This window comes from Alexandromys fortis, unplaced genomic scaffold (genome assembly GCF_014885135.2).
Source record: "Alexandromys fortis isolate MF-2015 unplaced genomic scaffold, M_Fortis_MF-2015_v1.1 scaffold_165, whole genome shotgun sequence".
Lineage (NCBI taxonomy): Eukaryota > Metazoa > Chordata > Mammalia > Rodentia > Cricetidae > Alexandromys > Alexandromys fortis.
The window spans coordinates 3,283,286-3,303,467 of record NW_026068038.1 but is presented as its reverse complement, the minus strand read 5'-3'; the positions used below and the strand labels follow the sequence as shown (position 1 = coordinate 3,303,467).

At 40.4% G+C, this 20,182-nt stretch overlaps 1 protein-coding gene across 6 annotated transcripts in view; it reads left to right on the top strand.

Annotated features, from left to right (window-relative positions):
- Positions 1-20,182, top strand: part of Ankrd11 (ankyrin repeat domain containing 11) — a 151,007-nt gene that overhangs the window by 21,249 nt on the left and 109,576 nt on the right. The window lies entirely within an intron of this gene.

Below are 20,182 nucleotides of genomic sequence, written 5' to 3'. Positions count from 1 at the left end.
GCACCTGTAGGCACTATAGGGAATTCCAGACTGAGCTAAAAACATGTTAAGTTTGGGGATATGGCTTAGTGATAGAGTACTTATGTAGCATATTCAAGATTCTAGATTTAGTTCCCAGTACCACAGAATATAATAACTAAAAGCAAAAAAGTCCCACTTACTGGATCCGAAGGAATTTACTTCTAGTTTTCATACTTCATATTCATTATTTTATAGAGGAATAGAAGGGACTTTTTTTTTTGCATGCAGTACTATATATATGTTGAAGTTGTTGACACAAGTGGCAGATGTGCTTCTTCTTCTTCTTCTTCTTCTTCTTCTTCTTTTTTTTTTTTTTTTTTGGTTTTTCGAGACAGGGTTTCTCTGTAGCTTTGGAGCCTGTCCCAGAACTAGCTCTTGTGTGTCTGGCATGTAGGCCAGAAGGCATCATGTACACTTTGGACCTTGAATTATAGGTGTTGGCAGGACTTTTGGCTTGTTACTTTGAAGAGCTGGGTTTTGAACACCGATAGTTACAGTAATTCATTAAGTGCTCTTAACAGCTAAGCCATCCTCAGCCAATTATGATTTTTTTTTTTTTTTTTGTTTTTCGAGACAGAGTTTCTCTGTAGCTTTGGTGCCGATCCCGGAACTAGCTCTTGTAGACCAGGCTGGCCTCGAGCTCACAGAGATCCGCCTGCCTCTGCCTCCCAAGTGCTGGGATTAAAGGCGTGCGCCACCACCGCCCGGCCCAATTATGATTTCTTTAAACATATTTTATTTTTTTTAAGACAGGGTTTCTGTGGTGCAACGGCTCTGACTGTCCTGTGATTTAACTTTGTAGATTAGACTGACCTCAGACTCACAGAGGTCCGCCTGCATTTGCATCCTGAGTGCTGGGATTAAAGGTGTGCACCACCACAGCTAGGCTTATTTCTAAAATTTTAAAAGTTGTATGTTTAGGAGTGTGCAGATGTTCTCCAGGACCAAAGATGTCAGAAACCCTGGAAGTAGAGTTATAGGCAGTTTTGAGTTGTCTTATGTGGATGCTGGGAAAACTTGGATCCTTTGTTGTGCCGTCTTGCCAGCCCCAGGATTCTTTAAAAAAGAAAAAAGAAAGAAAAAAAAAAAGAATTTTTAAGTTCCGTGTAGTGGTACATTCCTTTAATCCAAGTGCTCTGTAGGTAGAGACAAGCAGCTCTCTTGAATTTGAGGCCAGACTGGTCTACATAGAGAGTTCTAGGACAGTCATGGCTATCTGTCTTTAAAAAAAGGAAAAGAATATATATTCTTTGACAATATGTACATGATGCACCCTGATTGTATCTAACTTTAAAGACTTTCTATGTATCTCTTCTGTGTTCTGCTTGTCTTGAATTCACCTTTGTCAAAAGCAGTAAAATTCTGATGTTTGAAATATGTGACTAACTAGTAACCTTTCTGAAATTGAAAATATTTGCAAGGTTGGGTGTTGGGTACTTGGATTTCATAGCAGTTCTGTCCTTGTCTAGAAAATGTTGACAAAGACAACTTTTCTGGTTAGAGAGTTGATGTTACTCACATTTATTATGAAATTAATTTGCAACTTAATACTTGACAAAGAAGAAGTGAACATTAAAAACATTGCATGAGTGTTGATGGAACCCCTCTTGAGTCCAGTTATTGTTACTACCAGTGAACATACTTTCGCTCAAGGTCATATGTAGATCTGGATGGAAGGGAAAAGTGGACAGTCTTGTCTTCTCTTAGTGTCTAGAAGTCCAAATGGATTAGGGGGGGAGAATGGCAGCTTTGTGTTTTGGTAGGGTGTGTACTGATACTGACTGTGGCCTTTATAGCCTGGGCATTGGCTGGCCACGTGGGCCGTGGTAGTATTATGGTGCTAGGTAGGGCCTCTTAATTTAGGAACCAAACAACAGTTGGTCAGGTGGAAAGACCTTGTAGGGAGACCTATCCCTAAACGTTTTAAGTCTGTCCTTTTGTAACTGCTGGGCTGGGGAGCCACGCCTAGCTGAGTCAGGAGAGTGTTGCAACCTGCCTGCCCCAACTGGTTGGAGGCAGGGGTGGTGGTAGTTGGATTTTCCTTTCTGGTTCAATTTCCTCTCCTGATGTGGCCAGGACTTGGTTTTGTATTTCTTTTTCCTGTTGGCATGTGAATTACCTTGTTGCATAGCAGTCACTTTTTTGTTCTATAAATAGCCTAGAACCAGAGGATACTATGAAATATTAACATTCTTTTAGTAAGAGTTCTGATTCTGTCTGAAAGGAGAATGATCATCCTGCTTATTAAGACCATGGCAAGAATTGAGGGATGTCGAAAATAAAAGCATTTATTTATTTATTTATTTTTAATTTTTCGAGACAGGGTTTCTCCGCAGCTTTTTTGGTTCCTGTCCTGGAACAAGCTCTTGTAGACCAGGCTGGCCTCGAACTCACAGAGATTCGCCTGCCTCTGTCTCCAGAGTGCTGGGGTTAAAGGCGTGTGCCACCACTGCCCGGCTGAAAATAAAAGTATTTTGTTTTGATTTTTTGTACATTTTATTGACAGAAAAAGAGACTATGTATGCATAAATATGGGTGTACATAAGCCAGAGTTGATATATGGAGGTCAGAGGATAACTTTGAAGAGTTTTCTTCTTTCACAATGTGTGTTCTGGGGATTGACATGAGGCTTGGGGACAAATGTCCTTACTTGCTGAACCATTTTGCTAGCCTCTCATGTGTTGTGTGTGATTAGTTGGTGTACCTGAGTTGGATTTCTTTTTTTATTTTTATTTTTTTTTTTGTTATTGAAATAGGGTGTAATCATGTAACTAACTGGCTGTTCTTGAACCTGCAATGTAGAACAGACTGGCCTCAAACTTCCAGATCCATCTACCTGCCTCTGCCTCTCTAGTGCTGGAATTAACTAAAGCCCATGGTGGGACACCATGCCCAGCTTTCAAAACAAAACAAAACAACTCACAGTCTCATATAGTCCTGTCTGTCTTCAGAGTCTCTGAAATGGGAACTGGCTTTGAACTCTTGATCCTTCTACCTCCACCTTCCAAGTGTTGGGATGATGGGTATGTGTTACCAAGCATGGCTTTTAGATTTTCTTCTAGATAGGAGTGTTTATTGCTGATAGTAATTTTTATATTTCTATTGTGAATGATGACTTATTCTAAAATTGAAGGTAAATTCAGTTTCTTGTGGGTGTTGAATAAATGATTAGAATTATTGTTACAGATGTTTTCTACCTGGTTCTTTATCAGAATTCTTTGACCAACTTCAATATTTTGTTATAATAGAGAACAATTTATATAAAGCTGTGTGCTTTATATTTCCTTTTTGGTTATTATAGAAACAGTTTAGTGTGCTAGTGACTGCTAATGGTGCTAGGTTATGTACTTTTAAAAAATGAAGCTCTTGGAGTCCACCGTAGCATCAGGGTTTGAAGGAGTGTGAGGTACTGAGTTATCCTTTTTCTCACCCGTTTGGTCACAAGAGCATCAGAACTTGTTTAATTAGAAGGTGTGATCTTTCTCTTCTTACCTAAGTGTTATCTGTCAGCTTTTGTCCTCCAGTTGTATACTCATGGCTTTATTTTTGCCTGGGTGTTAGTCTGTCTCTCTAGCTCTAGTGTCCACTCAAGAATTTTGTAGGTTTTCTCTCTTCTTTAAGATCATCTTGCAGAGAAAGCAGTCAGGGGAGTCTGTTAAAAAAAAAAAAAAAAAAAAAAAAGACTTTATGGCCAGGCGGTGGTGGCGCACGCCTTTAATCCCAGCACTTGGGAGGAAGAGGAGGATCTTTGTGATTTTGAGACCAACCTGGTCTACAAGAGCTAGTTCCAGGACAGGCTCCAAAGCTACAGAGAAACCGTTTTTCGTCTCGAAAAACGAAAACAAAAAACAAAACAAAACAAAACAACAACAACAAAAAAACCCCAAAACCTTTATGAGCAACATGTTAAAATTTGTCTTTAGTTATGAAATTTCCCACTCTAACCCGTTCATCTCTCTGCACTACCCAGGATTGGAAGGGAAGGCCTTATACACACACTGTCCAGTGTCCATTCAAGAGAGAAGAGAGAAAAAGTTAGTAAGAATTGAGTTCATCTGTGTGAATTGTTTGAAGGTTAACTTAATATTTTTTTAGAGATCATGTGTGTTTATTCACAGGTTTTATTATTATTACTGTGTATTTTGTCTGTGTGTGCGTGTGCGTGTATGGAGGTCAAGGGACAACTTTGGGGCATTAGTAGTCTTATCTTGAGTTTGAGTTCAGGTGGTCAAGGACTTTTTACCTGCTCAGCCATCTTGTCATATTTTGAATTTTTAAGATTTTTTTGAATTTTAGTTGATGACTTTTTAGCCATTATGTATTGCTTGGAAGTTCATATTTTAATTTGTGGCCTCCTCCTCCTCCTCCTCCTCGTCCAGCCGGTCCAGCCGGTCCAGCCGGTCCAGCCGGTCCAGCCGGTCCAGCCGGTCCTGCCTTTTCCAGGCAGGATTTTTCTGTGTAGTCTTGACTGTCCTGGAACTTGCTTGTAAACCAGGCTGGCCTCAAGCTCAGAGATTCACTTGCTTCTGCCTCCTGTGTGCTGGGATTAAAGTCATGCGCCACTGCTGTCTGGCTGCATATTTTAACTTGTAAATCAGCATTGTGTTGGATTTATTAAAGAAAAAGTCCTTGGACTATATTAATTGTTAGAAGCTATGAGGTAATTTATAAAGAAGTTGGACTCAACTTCATTGGTAGAATGTGGCTAGCTAGGTTATGAAGCACATACTTCGCTCTAATGTTTTCCCCTTGGACCAATGCCTGGAAGGTTGGTGCCCCTTTGGCCCTGTGTCTTAGTGTCATTTGTGTATGGAAGGCGGCAACAGGAAAGAGTGCCAAGAATTCTTTGGATGTGTTGTGTGGGGGTTGTGTTTGTTTTTAGCTGCTGTGCGGCGAATCACAAATGCAGTCCTTGGAAAGAGCTCACAGTGTGTGGTTGAGAGTCTGGTTGCACCTCCTTCTCTAGGCACTGCCTAGGTCTGGCCAGGTCACAACCCAGATGCTTACATGAGGAGTGGGTTAGCTACACTGAAGCTTCCTTGGGTTGCTGGCATAATTTATCGCCTGGTTGTAGGACTGATATCCCTGTTTTCTTACTGGTTGTTCCTGTGGGTAACTCTTTTACTTTTTTTATAGGCCTCCTGTCCTTCTTGCCACTAGTATGTTTGCAACATGGTAGTTTACTTCTTCCAAGCCTGCAGCAAGATCTTTTTTTTTTTTTTTTTAATTTGCTAAGAATGGGTCTTAAATATAGTCCCGGGAGTAACACTGCAGCCACTTTGCTGTTCTGTGTATTCTGATCATGAGAGAAACATTCCATTGCCTGTGCTTTGTTCTGATGGTCTTGCTGTCCTCCACCTCAGGGGAGTTGGTGAGAGGAGAGGCATTGTGTGCTGGAATTGTTAGGGTTGCTCAGCATCTGTTTGTCTTTATCCCTCTCCCCAAATGAAGTGTTAACATGCGAGTTTAGGTACTTTTATGAATTTGCATAGTAAATCATATCCTACCTTCAGCCTTTGCACTTTTTGTGAGCTATAGCTTTTTCTCAGGGCAAGTAATTGTCACAGTCATGTCCTGTTAGGTGCCTTCAGGAAGTAGGTAATTCTTGCTGTCTTGTGAAACTCAGTTCATCTTTTTCAGTTTTGAATTCCTTAGGGGTGTGAGATCATTTCATATGTATCAGTAGGGCCTCAAGTTAGCCTACTTTTAAATTTTGCATGCAGCTGTTCAAAGGAAGTCATTAAGTTTACAGATAGTGACACTAGTTTGGAGATTGCATAGTACTTTTATGCTGAGACTATAGAAAGGAAGGAGGAGGGCATTTTTCTGTGCTCTCAAGAAATTTCTTAGAGGTGAATATTTTGCCTTTCTTCTGTGAGTCTTCTTAGGTTAGTCTTGTTTTTCCACTTTCATTTTGTCTGGACATTTGGCATCTGTGACTGTCTATCCTTAAATGGGTACTTCATTCTTTTCTTAGACTATCATGTATTTTTTAACACAAATTTGCTTTCCTGATTATATTTTGAGGGGCCCAAATGTCCTTCAGCCCCTTTCTATAGGCAGGATCTATAGATAGGATTTTAATCTTAGCTACAAGTTATGATCATCATTAATTTGTTAGAATGGAAGTTACATTTGCTATATTTTGTTTTTCTTGAGACAGATTTTGAAAGTATCTGAGGTTGGCCTGAAACTTCCTATGGAAGCTGAGGATGACCTTGCTCTGGTTTGGATCACTGCCCAGCTTCCAGTTTATTTTTATGTATATGGGTATTTTGTTGTGTATATGGAGCCCATTAGAGTTTGTTAGATCCCCTAAATGGTTGTGAACAGCCATGTGGCCAGGTCATCGGAAAGAACAGTTAGTACTCTTAACCACTGAGTCATCTCTCCGGCCCATATTCATTTTCTTTATTACTGATCAAACTTGGAAGCTGCTCAATGATATTAAAATGACTTTACTTGATGGGGGAAGGTAATTGGTTAATTATAATAAACCAACTGCTTGGCCTCATAGCTTAGACCATAGGTGGGTGGAATAAACAGAATAGGATGCTGGGCCGAAGAGGAAGTGAGGTCAGACTCTGCTCGGCTCCCGGAGAGACTCTGCTCTCCGGAGCACAGATACCATGCTCCACTCTCCCAGGATGGACGGAGGCTAGAATCTTCCCTGTAAGCGCACCTGGGGGTGCTTACACACATTACTAGAAATGGGCTAGTCCAGGTGCGAGAATTAGCCTGTAAGGGCTAGAGTTCATGGGCCAAGCAGTTCTTAAATGAATACAGTTTGTGTGTTGTTATTTCGGGCATGAGCTAGCCAAGCGGCCGGGGTGTTGGGGACGCAGCCCTGCCGCCGCTCCTATTTCAACATTTACTAATAGGACATCACATAATTATGATTGTTAATGTTAGACATGTTTTTGCTTATCAGTAGTGGCAGATATCACAATAATTACTTTTTTTGTCCATAGTCTTTACTGATGTTTGTGTATTTAATGTATGGCCTAATATAAAAATTATTCACCCTAAGTGGCCCAGAGAAGCAAAAAAGTGGAACACCCTGGTTCTAAGTGGATGGGAACTAGACTGGAAAGGGTAAAGGATAAAATAAATCCATATGTATAAACATACAAGTTTCTGTTCTGCCCAGTTCTGCAGCTGTTCAATCCCAAGAAAGCACACGGGGCTTATATTAGTTATAAACCAGTGGCCTGTTAGCTGAAGGTTATTATTAACTAGCATTCACCCATAATTCTTGTCTATGTTTAGCCACGTGGCTTGGTAACTTTTTCTCAGTGAGGCATTCTCTTGCTTCATCTGTGTCTTGTCGGTGACTGTGCCTGTCCTCTTTCCAGAATTACTTTAGTCTGGTTGCCTTTCCTATACTTCCTGCCTGTCTCCTGGCCAGTCAGTGTTTTATTAAAGCAACACGAATGACAAATGTTTAGAGTGTTCTAGAGCATTGGCCATAGAGTGAATGAGTGTGTGTGTGTGCATTTTAATTGTCAACTTGACTGAACTAAATACTAGATTAGAGTACACTTGTACACTTCTTGGGTGTGTCTAGGAGGGTGTTTGCAGAAACAATCAGAGGAGAAACTCCCACCCTGAGTATGAGCAACACCACCTCAAAGGCTGGGGGTTTGAGTGGACTAGAAAGTAAAAGGTAGAATGTTAGCCCACTAGAGCAGACAATCAGGCAGAAAGACTCTTGTTCCCTCTTCCTTGTTCTCATTTTCTCCTTCCTGGCCACCATAAAACAGACTACTCTGCTCTGTCATACCTACCATGACAGGCTGGAACTGAGAGACAAAATTTTTACTGTTGCAAGGCATTTCACTTGGGTATTTTGTGACAACAACAACAAAAAGATGGAAAGGGATAATTATGAAGGAACCAAAGGAAAATCAGGGAGGAGTAATAGTATCCCTTTTTTGTTGTTGTTGTTGTTGTTTGTTTTGAGATGAGGTCTCTATGTAGCCATGGTATGCTAGAACTCATATAGGCAAGGCTGGTCTTGAACTCACAGAGATCAGATTCATCTGCCTCTATACCCAGCTAGTATTCATCCCCCTCAAGACAGGGTTTCAGGGTTTCTCTATGAAACTTTTGGAGTCTGTCCTAGAGCTAACCATGTACACCAGGCTGGTCTTTATATCTCAGATATCCACCTCCCTTTGCCTCCTGAGTGCTGGGATTAAAGGTGTGCGCCACCACCATTAGGCTTTATTCTTTATTGTGAACTATAAAAGGCCAAAATTTACCAAACCATGTATATGTTAATAAGTGTAGCTTCAATAACACTGGTACCAAAAGAAAAACGAGATGAGAGAAAAATTAGCAGTAACCAGACATCAAAACTGTCAACAAAATAGGGAGAAATACATAAACACTATCAATCAGCACTCTAGTGGCTGCCTGAGAGAGAGCACGCTGGAGCGCATCTTAGGAAGTAGAAGTTGCCTGGCAGGGGTGGGGTGGTTATTCTTTTAATCCCAGCACTCAGGAAAACAGAGGCAGGCAGATTTGGTTTACAGAGTTCCAGGGCAGCCAGGACTACACAGAGAAACCCTGTCTCGAAAAACCCAAAAGAAGCCAGTTGATGGTGACATACACCTTTATAGCACTTGGGAGGCAGAGGCAGGCAAATCTCTGAGTTTGAGGCCAGCTTGGTCTATAGAGCAAGTTCCAGGGCACACTCTAAAGCTACAGAGAAATCCTGTCTCGAAAAACCAAACCAACCAACCAAACAAACAAAAAATTGGAGGCTGGCGGATGACTCAAAAACACTTGCTGTCCCTCTAGATGTCCCTAGTTGGTTCCTAGCACCCACTCACTTCAGTTGGCTTACAGCAGACAAACTCCAGCTCTGGGCATTGGATGTCACTGGCCTCTTTGGGCACCTCATTTGTTGTGTTACGTAGTCACATGGAGATACACCTATGAATAATTAAAGTAGTAAACATAAATTTAAAATGATTTATTGATCTTTTAAGTATGAGGGTTTTGTTCGCATGTATGTCTGTATACTTCTGTGCTTGATGCCCAGGGAGGCTAAAAGAGGATTCCCTGGGATTGGAGTTACAGGTGGTTGTGAGCTACCATGTGGTTGTTGGGAATAAAACCAGGATCCTCTGGTAGAACAGCAGCCAGTGCCTTTAACCACAGAGCCATCTGTCCAGTTCATAAAACTAAATCCTTAAAGTTAAAAAAGAAAGTATCAAGTACTTGGTACTTTAAAAGTATTTATTATAAAAGTAAAAAAAAAGAGGGTAACAAAACTAGTGGGCTATTTTGAAATTTTTATTGGATAAATTAGTGTGTGTCTGGTTTGATGGAAGTAGTTGGAATTGCAATTCTGTGAGTTTTCAATAATCTTATCAAATGTTTTGGTTCTAATTTTACTGTGTGTTTTTCTTCCTTGAAATGTAGGTGTTGCCAAAAATCGGATATGATTACAAAGTGGAGGGCAGTTGTTCCTGGGAAGATAGGACTTTAAAAGTTGAATAGCTATGACCAGAGTGGGTTTCTTTTTTGTTTGTTTGTTAGTTTCGATTTTCTTTTTTCCTTTAAACAGTGTTTCACTGTAGCTTTGGCTGTCCTGGAACTCACTTTGTAGACCAGGCTGGCCTTGAACTCAGATTAGCCTGCCTCTGCCTTCTAGTGCTGGGAATAAATGTGTGTACCACCATGCCCAGCCTGAGTTTTAAAAATTTTTTTCCCTAAAGGCAGGGTCTCATTTTGTATAGCATTCTATGGTCTGGAATTCATGTGCAGTGGAAGCTGGCCTGGAAGTCTCCTAGATGCTGAGATTAGAAGTGCCACACCTGGCTCTTGTTGCCCCTTTCCTTTTATCCCACTGAATTTATGTGAATGTATTGTGTACTTAACTCTCTTGGTCCCTTTTGTGATTGCCACATTGGTATTTCAAACAGTGAATAATGGCTATTGAAGAGTCGTCTTTCCTTGGAAGATCTGATGTATTGGGTCTGAGTCATGTGTTCACCAGACATTGAGAAGAGGGTTCTTTCTCTTTTCTTTCCTTTCCTTTTTCCTTTCCTTTTTCCTTTCCTCTTTCTTTTCCTCTTTCCCCTCCCCTCCCCTCCCCTCCCCTCCCCTCCCCTCCCCTCCTCTCCTCTCCGTGGTGTAGTACTAGCAGAGCAGGTTTTGTGTACAGGTTAGGACAGAGGTCCTCTTGGTTGGAAACAGGCCCAGGACTTGTGTGGACAGGAGGTGTTCTGAGTAGTCATAGATCTACTGTCTTGTCATTAACACATGCTTATTGACATGTTCTATATCATGTGGCATTTGGTGTTGAAATGAGAGAATTCATACTAGTTTGATTCATCATCATTTATCGATAAACTTTTTAGGGTTTTATGGAAACTCAGACTTTTCTATCTGTATGAAATGTTATTTTTCTTAGAGTTTTTCCCTCTTTCCCAGTCTCAAGTTTTCTGCAAAGAAAACTGTGAGTTGTTTAGATCTCTGCTCTTGTTGCAGGAAATGAGCACAGATTGGTAAATGAGTTTCGTACCTGTTAGTCAATTTGTTGACACTGAAATTACAATTTTGGAGTTGGGAATAAGGCTTAGTAGTTGGAGTGTGACTGTCTATCATGTATGAATCCTGAGTTTGATCTCCACCATCACATAAATGGTGTGGTAGTGTGCACCTGTAATCCTAGTCCTTGGAAACCCACAGGAGGATCAGAAGTCCTAGAGCACTCTCATTTACATACTGAATTTGAGACCAGCATGGGCTACAGAAGAAGGGGGGGGGTGTTAATGTAGCTTTTTTTACTTGCCACGAATCACATTTTTTTTTCCCCCAAGTCAGGGTTTTCTGTGTAGTTCTGGCTGTCCTGGAACTTGCTCTGTGCCTAGACTAACCTCACAGACCACCTTCTGAATAAAGGCATGAGCCACCATGCCTGGCAACAAAATATTTTATTAATTTAAAATTTCTTAAATCTGTATGGTGTTTTGATCACAGGTATATGTTGGAATAGGAGCGGCAGGGCTGCGTCCCCAACACCCCGGCCGCTTGGCTAGCTTATGCCTGAAATAACAACACACAAACTGTATTCATTTAATTACTGCTTGGCCCATGACCTCTAGCCCTTACAGGCTAATTCTCTCACCTGGACTAGCCCATTTCTAATTATGTGTGTAAGCACCCCAAGGTGCGCTTACCGGGAAGATTCTAGCCTAATTCCATCGTGGGTTGCAGCTGCCTGGGAGAGCTGAGCATGGCGTCTCTGCTCCAGCAGAGCTGTCCGGTCTCTCCGGAAGCAGAGCAGAGTCTGACCTCACTTCCTCTTCCGCCCAGAATTCTATTCTGTTTACTCCTCCCATCTATGTTCCAAGCTGAGGCCAAGCAGTTGGTTTATTATAACTTAACCAATGAAATCAACAGATTGATATATGACACTCCCACATCAGGTATATATGTGTGCCACATGCATGTCGGGTGCCCTTAGATGCCAGAAGAAGGTGTGGAATTGGAGTTACAAGCAGTTGTGAGCTGCCGTGCAGCGGCTGGGAGTTGAATTCAGGACCTTTGGAAGAACAGCCAGTGCTCTTAATTACTGAGCCATCTCTCCAGCCTTACAAAATGTTTTTGTTAAAAAAAAAAAGTTTTTGTTTTTGCTTAAGATAAAGTTGTAAATCTCTTCTTAGACAGTAGACTGACTGACATCCCCCCCCACCCCCCCAAGATTCCAGACCCTTGTCATATTGGTGAAACTGGAATGACCTAGATTCACTGAGCATTTGTCCCTAAAACTTTCTGGTAGCTTTGACAGTTGTGACTTTGCTTTTCTATTCTTTTCAGAACAAGGTCTCACTGTGTGGCCCTGGCTATCCTGGAACTTAGACTGGCCTTAAAACCTGTGATTTCCCTGCCTCTTCAACATATCCTACCTACTTGAGTGCACCTCAGCCGGTGCTCTCCTCTTTCAAATTTAGTTTGGGGTACAGTTTCTGCAAATTTGTGTTAGTTGTCCTTGTGATATTCACATTTTGTCATTTAGGGGCCTCCTGATTCTGGTCAGCTACTGGCTTCTACTGTCATCTTGTTTCCACCTATAGACACACACACACTCTCACATACAGAGTCTTTTTAAAAAATGATTTTTCTGTTACTTCTGACGTATGCTTGGTAAGAGGGCTATCGTTCCTCCCTTTTCTGGCTTGTAAACAAAATTGCAGCTGAATAGGGAGCATATTCACCTTAGAGTCTCGATCTGTATAGAAGAAAGTTATTTTTCTTTAAGTGGAAAGCTATGGGAGCATGAGACATAGTAATTATCCCGATGTGTATTAAAGTTAGCCCAAAGTCACGTAGAAATAAAACTGTTCTCAGAATTAGTAAGTACATTGAGATGGAGGCTAATTGAACCAGTGCTGGCTAGTTAGGGAACTTGTGACAGCCACGTCTGCTACACCATACCTACTTTATGACTTTGAGAGACTTGCACTTGAAGATTGTCCAAGTTGTTCAAACTTAGAATTGTTCTTATTGAGCCTCTTCAGTAGATGAGATCACAGGCAGGCTGTATTAGTCAGGCTTGCAAGATTGTTTTGTTTCTTTGATAGTGCTAGAAAGTGAGCTTAGGACCTTAGGAATGCTAGGTTTTTGGTTTTTCGAGGCAGGGCTTTAATAGCCCTGGCTGTCCTGGAACTCACACAGATCCTTCTGTCTCTGCCTCCCAAGGGTTGGGAAGCACACCTCTAGGTGTGCGCTACCTCGCCTGGCCCTAGTTAGGTTATAGCTCTAGTCCATGAAAGAGAACCTTGGAACTGGTAAGAGTGTAAAAGATAAGCTTCTGTTAAAGTTATGTAAATTCATATTTATAATTTTAAGAACAGTCTAATAACTTTTTTTTGGAGTTGTTGAATCAAAAAGAAAGAAATTGATGTATTTGTGTGTCCCTCCTCCATCTCACTGTAGACAAGGCTGATCTCAAACTCAGAGACCTGCCTGTCTGTCTCTGCTGTGATTAAAGGTATTTGCCAATAAATCTGGTTACCTGTGTTAACTCATTTGTTTGTTTGAACTCAGATCTGCCTGCCTCTGCCTCCTGAGTGCTGTAATTGAATGTGCACACCACCACACCTTGCTAAATTAACTTTGGATTTTCGAGACAAGGTTTCTCAGTAGCTATGGAGCCAATCCTGGAACTTACACTATAGATCAGACTGGCCTCAAACTCAGAGACCCGCCTACCTCTGCCTCCCAAGTGCTGGGATTAAAGGCGTGCTCTACCACCGGCTGGCCTAAATTAATTTATTTTAAAGCCTAGACTTGAAGAACTTATGTAACCTAAAATTTTATGGTATATATAACTATATAGTAGTTAATGTAGCTTGGTGATAAAATGGTAGTAAAGCTGAATTGTTGCCATTTTTTTGTGTTCTCTATTTCCTTTTGTATGTCCAGATTTCAGCCTGCTTTCATTTTTCTGCTGGTTGACAACTTCCTTTAAAGTCTCCTTTAAGTTATATTTTTATTACATTTACTAATTTTTATTTTTCTTAGGGATAGATTTGTGTCATGCTCTTTGTACAGAGGTCACAACTTTAGGGAATTGGTTTGATCCTTCCATGTGATTTCTGGGTCATCAGACTTGGTAGCAAGCACCTTTACCTGGTTAGCCTTCTTGCAAGCCTTTTTCTTGAATATTTTGAAGTACACTCCAGTGATAAATGCTTTCAACTTTTGCTTTGGAAAAAAAAAACTTGATGTGTTTGTGGTGTATGTGTATGTTTATTCTGGACATGTGTGTATATGTGGAAGTTAGAGATTTCCGTCTTTAGTTTCTGAGACCAGGTCGTTTACTGAAGACCACTAGGCTAATGAGGGAGTTGAATTGAGAAATTCATGCCTGTATGGAATGCACTTATTACTGCCTCAGCCATTTTTCCAGCCTTGCTTTTTTATTTGAATTAAAATGTATTTATTATTATTAGTGTTTGTATATGCACTCAAACATGTGAGGGTCAGAGGAGTTGATTTTCTACTTCCACCATTGTGGGTTCAGGGGTTTAGGCTCATATCCCAGCCACTTTTGTCAGCCGTGCTGTTCTTCCACCCTCTTCTCTTTGAAGATTTGTTTATACTTTATTTATTTGTGTGCGTGAGTACAGGCTTGCATTCTGCAAGGGACACGAGTGCTCTGCTTTGTGTAGAGATCAGAGGACAACTGTCAATTCTTAGGTTGATTCTTCTAACATGTTAAGACAAATTTCGTTATTTCTATGAATGGGCTGGGTGAGCGTCCAGGCTTCTGATAATTAGTTCCACCTCTCATCTTCAAGTAGGAGTGACACAGAAGGATCACAGAAGGGAGCCAATACATCAGAGTTCTGGGCTCAGGGGCTCAGTCAGGTCATCGGAGTTTTACCAACTGAACCATCTTGCTGGCCTCTTTCGTTTTTGAATGGAAGTTTTAATGAAAATGTCACATCATGACAGATAATAAGTTTAATTCTCTTGTTGTAGGTTTTAGTCACTCTTTGCATTTTTCAATTCTGTTTTCTTCCTCGTGCTTAGTATTACTTTTTCCTATCTATCATTGGGTTGAGAAGATTTCTCCCTGAACTTCAGCAGTATAGAAAGTTATTTCTCTACAAGATAAATGGTTATTAACTTTTAAAAAATAGGCCCCTAACTCTGCCTGTCTGTTGTAGAACATGTCACTTGCCCTCTATTTCAATGTCATGACTAGATAAGCCCATAAGTTTACTACTGAGGATCAGAGGTATATATCACTCTGCAGTGATGTAAACGTAAAACTAACTGTAGAAGACTATGAAAGGTGTGCTTGTATGTATATGGGTAATATGTAAACATACATGTGAGTATAATGAATGAGGCTTATATATGTAAATTTGTACACATTTAATAAATTTGTGTACATGTAATGTACAGGAATAAGTTAATGTATCTACGCCTAATAACCTGTATGCGATAACATGTGTAATGTAAATGTATATATTTAAAAATAATAAAAGTTAAGAGATTTGTTTTTACTAGCTCCCTTTTTGCTGTGTTTTCATCATTACTACATCCATTTTCATTGGTTTTCCTTTTCATTGTACAGTAGCAAAGAATTAGTTATGTGGATTAATAACTGCTAATGAGACTTAAATAAGATGGTGATAGACAAATGAGGGATAGACAGGTGGTACCTTAGGTCTGGGATATGTAGTTTTGCTGTGTGATCAAAGGAAGGCAGAGGCCTCCTAGTCTTCTAAGTGGTACTCGTGCCTGCTTCCAAAATTATTTCTTGATTTGCATAAATCTTCGTAAATAACTTAGCTTTGAGTTTAAATGTTACATAAATGTGTGTGCATTTACATGCCTGACTTTAATATTGTTCACGTGAACATTATTTAGAAGGTAGCGTTGTACCTATTATTTAGAAGGTAGAGTTTATGTAAGATTTCCTCCTTCCTTTCTCCTTTTGCACCAGTGCTGTGTTGATGAAAAGCAAACACTTATACATGGGCGCAGGAGAAAGACTGAGCTTGGCTTGGGCTTCTGAAACTTCAAAGCCCACTTCCAGTGGAACATTGTCCAACAAGGCCATCCATACCCATCCCAACAAAGCTGCACCTCCTAATCCTAAATAGTGTCACTCACTGTTGACTACTCAATGAAGTATTAAAATATACGAGCCTATGGGGCCTGCTTGTTTTGTGTTTTTTTTTTTTTTTTGAGAGAGGGTTTTTCTTTGTAGTCCTTGCTGTCCTTGAACTCAAACTCATAGAGATCTGCCTGCCTCTGCCTCCTGAGTGCTGGGTTTAAAGGTGTGTGCTACCACTGCCCAGCATATGGGGGCCATTCTTTTTTTTTTTTTAAAAGATATTTATTTATTTATTTTACAATATTCTGTCTGTATGTCCTGCAGGTCAGAAGAGGGCACCAAATCTCATTACAGATGGTTGTGAGCCACCATGTGGTTGCTGGGAATTGAACTCAGAACCTTTGGAAGATCAGGCAATGCTCTTAACCACTGAGCCATCTCTCCAGCCCCCATGGGGGCCATTCTTAATCAAAGTGCTACACCTTGGCTGATTTAGAACTTGCCATATAGACCAAATTGGTTTTAGAATCACAGAATCCACTTGTCTTTGTCCCCTGAGTGCTGAGATTAAAGTTGTATCCATGCTGGGTAGATTGTTATGTCTTATGAACAGACAATGTTAATGTTTTCATTTCTGTATTTGACTGGATTTAGTCATTGTTATTCATGCTAGCGTTGGTTCATTTGAGTTATGTTATTGGAACTGAATTCATGTCAGTTGATGTTTTCTAAATATTTGGAAGGATTCCTTTAGGATTTAACCTTGAAGCAGGTATTTCTTGTGTGGGCAAGAAATGGAACAGAAACCACATGACCCGTGTTTCATTTGAGGTAAATGTTGTACTGACTGAGCTACATCCTCAGTCTGGTTGTCACTTTCTGTAGTGGTTAGTTGTCTGAGGTCAGGCTCCCTAATGTACTCCCAGAAACAGAAATTTAACAGCCAATTTCTGTTTGTTAGAAGTTCCAGAGGTAGCTCTGCATATTGACCAGCCCTAAAATGGTTTAGGATAATTGTACATTCCTTGCTGTTGGAGAAGAAATATAGTGGGAACATATGGCAATTGTTGGTCTTCTGAATGGGTTTGGTGAAGTCCAGGGGCCAAGGTCCAAGCCTCATTGCTTAACAAGCTGCTAATAATACAGATAGCTAACCTCACCATTTATCCCTTCCCCCAAATAATTTAAATGGCACCTTATAGAACTCAAAGAAAGAAATTGAATTGTTCTCATCTCTTCTCAGAAAAGAAATAGGTGAGCAACCACTTTCAGTGTTTTCAGTCTCTTGAAAGCATTCAATCAGGGAGCAGCCGTGTAAACATGGAAGCCTGCTTGCTTCAGTGATAAAATCTTTTGTTCATTGTTTTTTTTAATGTGGAAGCTTTCAATATAGAATTTTATTTATTCTGCTTGTAATTGAAAAATTGTAGATCAGCACTTAACTGCTTGGGTATTGTTGTATAAAAGCACAAAAATTATATAGCCGTATTCCGGGACAAAAGAACTGAGTTATTACCAACTCTTTTCTAACCATGGTGAGTTTGAGCACCCTAGAAGCCACGTGCTTGGTGCTTAGCTTGAGTGACCCTCTCGACCAGATGTGGTACCTTGTTTCTGTACTATTGCAGTTTAGGGAGGAAGAGTCTGTTTTGGCTCATGGTTTAAGAAGGGAGGTACACACAGCTTGTGAGGCAGCTGATCACATCGACTTCACAGTTCAGGAGCAGAGAGGAGTGAATGCTGATGTTCATTCATCTTTCTTTCCTTTTGTTCATTCAGGGCCCCAAATGCATAGTGTATGCTGCTTCCCATATTCAGGGTGGGTCTTCCCTCAGGTTAAATTTTTCTGGAAGTACACCAAGTGTTTCCGTGGTATTCTAAATGTAGTCATGATAACAATGAAAATTAACTACAACACCCACCCCCACGCGTGCACTTGGAATTGAACCCAGGGTCTTTGAATGTGATAGGCAAGCATTTGACTCTTGAGCTGTACTTCCAGTTTGCACAGTTACCTTGATAATAAATATACTCTGGGACCAGCCTCTGATCTCACAGTGATATTACTCTGTAGCTGTTTGTTTTTTACTCCATCCCTCCCATACAAACATGCTTTCTAAAGTAGCTTGTTATCTTAGACTTTTGCCTATTTAATTCATCTGCTTGTGTATTTTATCTGAAAAATGTTTCCTGTGTTTATTGCCTGCAAAGTTGGCTGAAATGGCTGAACAAGTTTGGTTAAAGAATTTTTTTTTTTTTTTTTTTTTTTTCCGAGACAGGGTTTCTCTGTGGTTTTGAAGCCTGTCGTGGAACTAGCTCTTGTAGACCAGGCTGGTCTCGAACTCACAGAGATCCGCCTGCCTCTGCCTCCCGAGTGCTGGGATTAAAGGCGTGCGCCACCACTGCCCGGCCTGGTTAAAGAATTTTAAAGCATTACTTAAAGAATTTTCCATGTGCCGGGCAGCGTTAGTGTATGTAATTTTTAATCCCAGCATTAGAGAGGCAGAGGCAGGTGTATCTCTGAGTTTGAGGGTAGCCTTGTCTAAAAGAGTCAGTACTAAGACAGCCAGAGAAACCCTGTCTTGAAAAAACAGTTTTTTTTTCCCCCTCATGTATCACAGACAGGCAGGTGTGAAGTGATACTTGGGCCTATGTGGAGGAAGTAGTGGTTTTTCTGAGGACTAGGGACCCTTTGTTTCTGGGTGCTGATTGATTGGAGGGCACTGGGTACTCTTAAGCATGTGTATCTCTTTGTACTGATTCTGAGCAAGTTTAATTAGAAATATTTCACTTAAAATTTTTTCCTGTTTAAAGGAAGCATTTGTACTTATGTTTGCAATGGAGGAGGCAGAAACAGTATTGTAGAGAAACATTTATTCTTAGCTGCACAACCAGGGGAGGAGCAGTTCTGGCCTTGCTATAAGGGTTGGAATTGCAGTTTGCTTGCAGGGTTGGAGGACGTTGCATTGTGCAGACTTCCTTTCTGCCAAGGAAGCTCCAGAGCCTTACTATGATAGTTTCTAATCCCCTGCAGTTCCTGGCAGATGGATGCTGGGTAGAAGAGGGTTAAACTGGTAGCTGTCTTTTGTGGGACAAGGCTTCCTTTATAAGCCTTTTACAGCTTTTTTTTATTCTTTAAATGAATTTTTGTTCATAAGTATTTTGCTTGCGTGTATGTGTGCACTACACGTGTGCCTGTTGCCTGTAGGGAGTGCAGGAGAAGATGTCAGTTTCCCTGGAGCTGAAGTTAGATATGTTTGCAACCTGTTTTGTGGGTACTGAAAATCGAACCCAGGTCCTTAGAAGAGCTCTTAACCATCTCTCCATCTTCTCTTCCACTTCTTTGAAAATGAATCTTGGATGTGTAAAATAATTTCTGCACTACACAGTCTAGTTTGTGAAAAATAAATTGTTTTGGCTTAAAATTTACAAGTATTGAGACAGTGACAGACAGAAGCTATGTCTGGAGAAAACTGGATACAGAAAAATTTTCTCAGGATCAGGTTTTGGAAGAAATTGTGAAAGGATCTCCTGTCAGTCCTTTTTTAAAAAAAAAAAACAAAAAATTGTATGTTCTTTTATTGTGTGTATCAGCCAATGTATATAAATAGTTGAAACCTTGTGAGTCAGAAATTCATGAAAATTCAGAGGTAGATAGATGTTAAAGACTGAGAAGTATATTTTATACCATGGAACAAGTTATAGGAAGCTTTGTACAGGCTTCACCTTTAGTGTTCTTGGATATTCACTGGTTCATGAAAGTGGTATAAGAAACCCCTGAAAGATAGACTGCAAAAAAGGAGTCTGAAGGGATTTTTGCTTGAAGACCCTCCAGTCATCAGAGGGTCAACTTGGGCATTTTGTAGACAAAATGTTTCAAGTTTGCAGTTGCCTAGGAACTTTCTCAGGGTTGAACCTTGCTCATTTTGGAGCTGCTGAACTGAACTACTGGTGTCTTCATCCAGCCATAGCTTTTTGATGTGGTACTAGAAACACTGTAGACTTTTCTGCCCCTCCCTCACATCCAAACACTTTTTAGTTATGCTTATAGAGTTCTCAGAATATAGCTAGACTATTGGAATTGAATACTTGGTGAGAAAACGTAGACATTAATTGGGATCTTTTTCAAGGCACCAACATCTTTGGATTGCCACTTTGCCTGACTCTAGAGAGACATTGGCAACTTGCTATGCTGCTGCCTCTGCTTGTTTCTTTAGCAGATCTGTTTTTTCACAACTCATGCTGTTTATATTGTCAGTTAAATTCCGTGTGATGTCAGACCTGTCTAACCCTTCTTATATTGGTGATCCATAGTTATAGTTGTGTGAGTGCCATGTGGAAGTTACGAGGATACTTTCAGTGTCCATATTCACCTTTCTACCTTGTTTGAAAATAGGTTCATTTAATTTTCTTAGAATCAGGTTTGTATATTTGAAATACTTTCTAAATGATATTGCATTAATTATTGGGTGGTAGAATATATTCTATTGTATTTTCAAGATCTTTTTTTGGGTGAGGGGTGATGGTGGTTCAAGACAGGGTTCCTCTGTGTAACAGCACTGTCTGTCT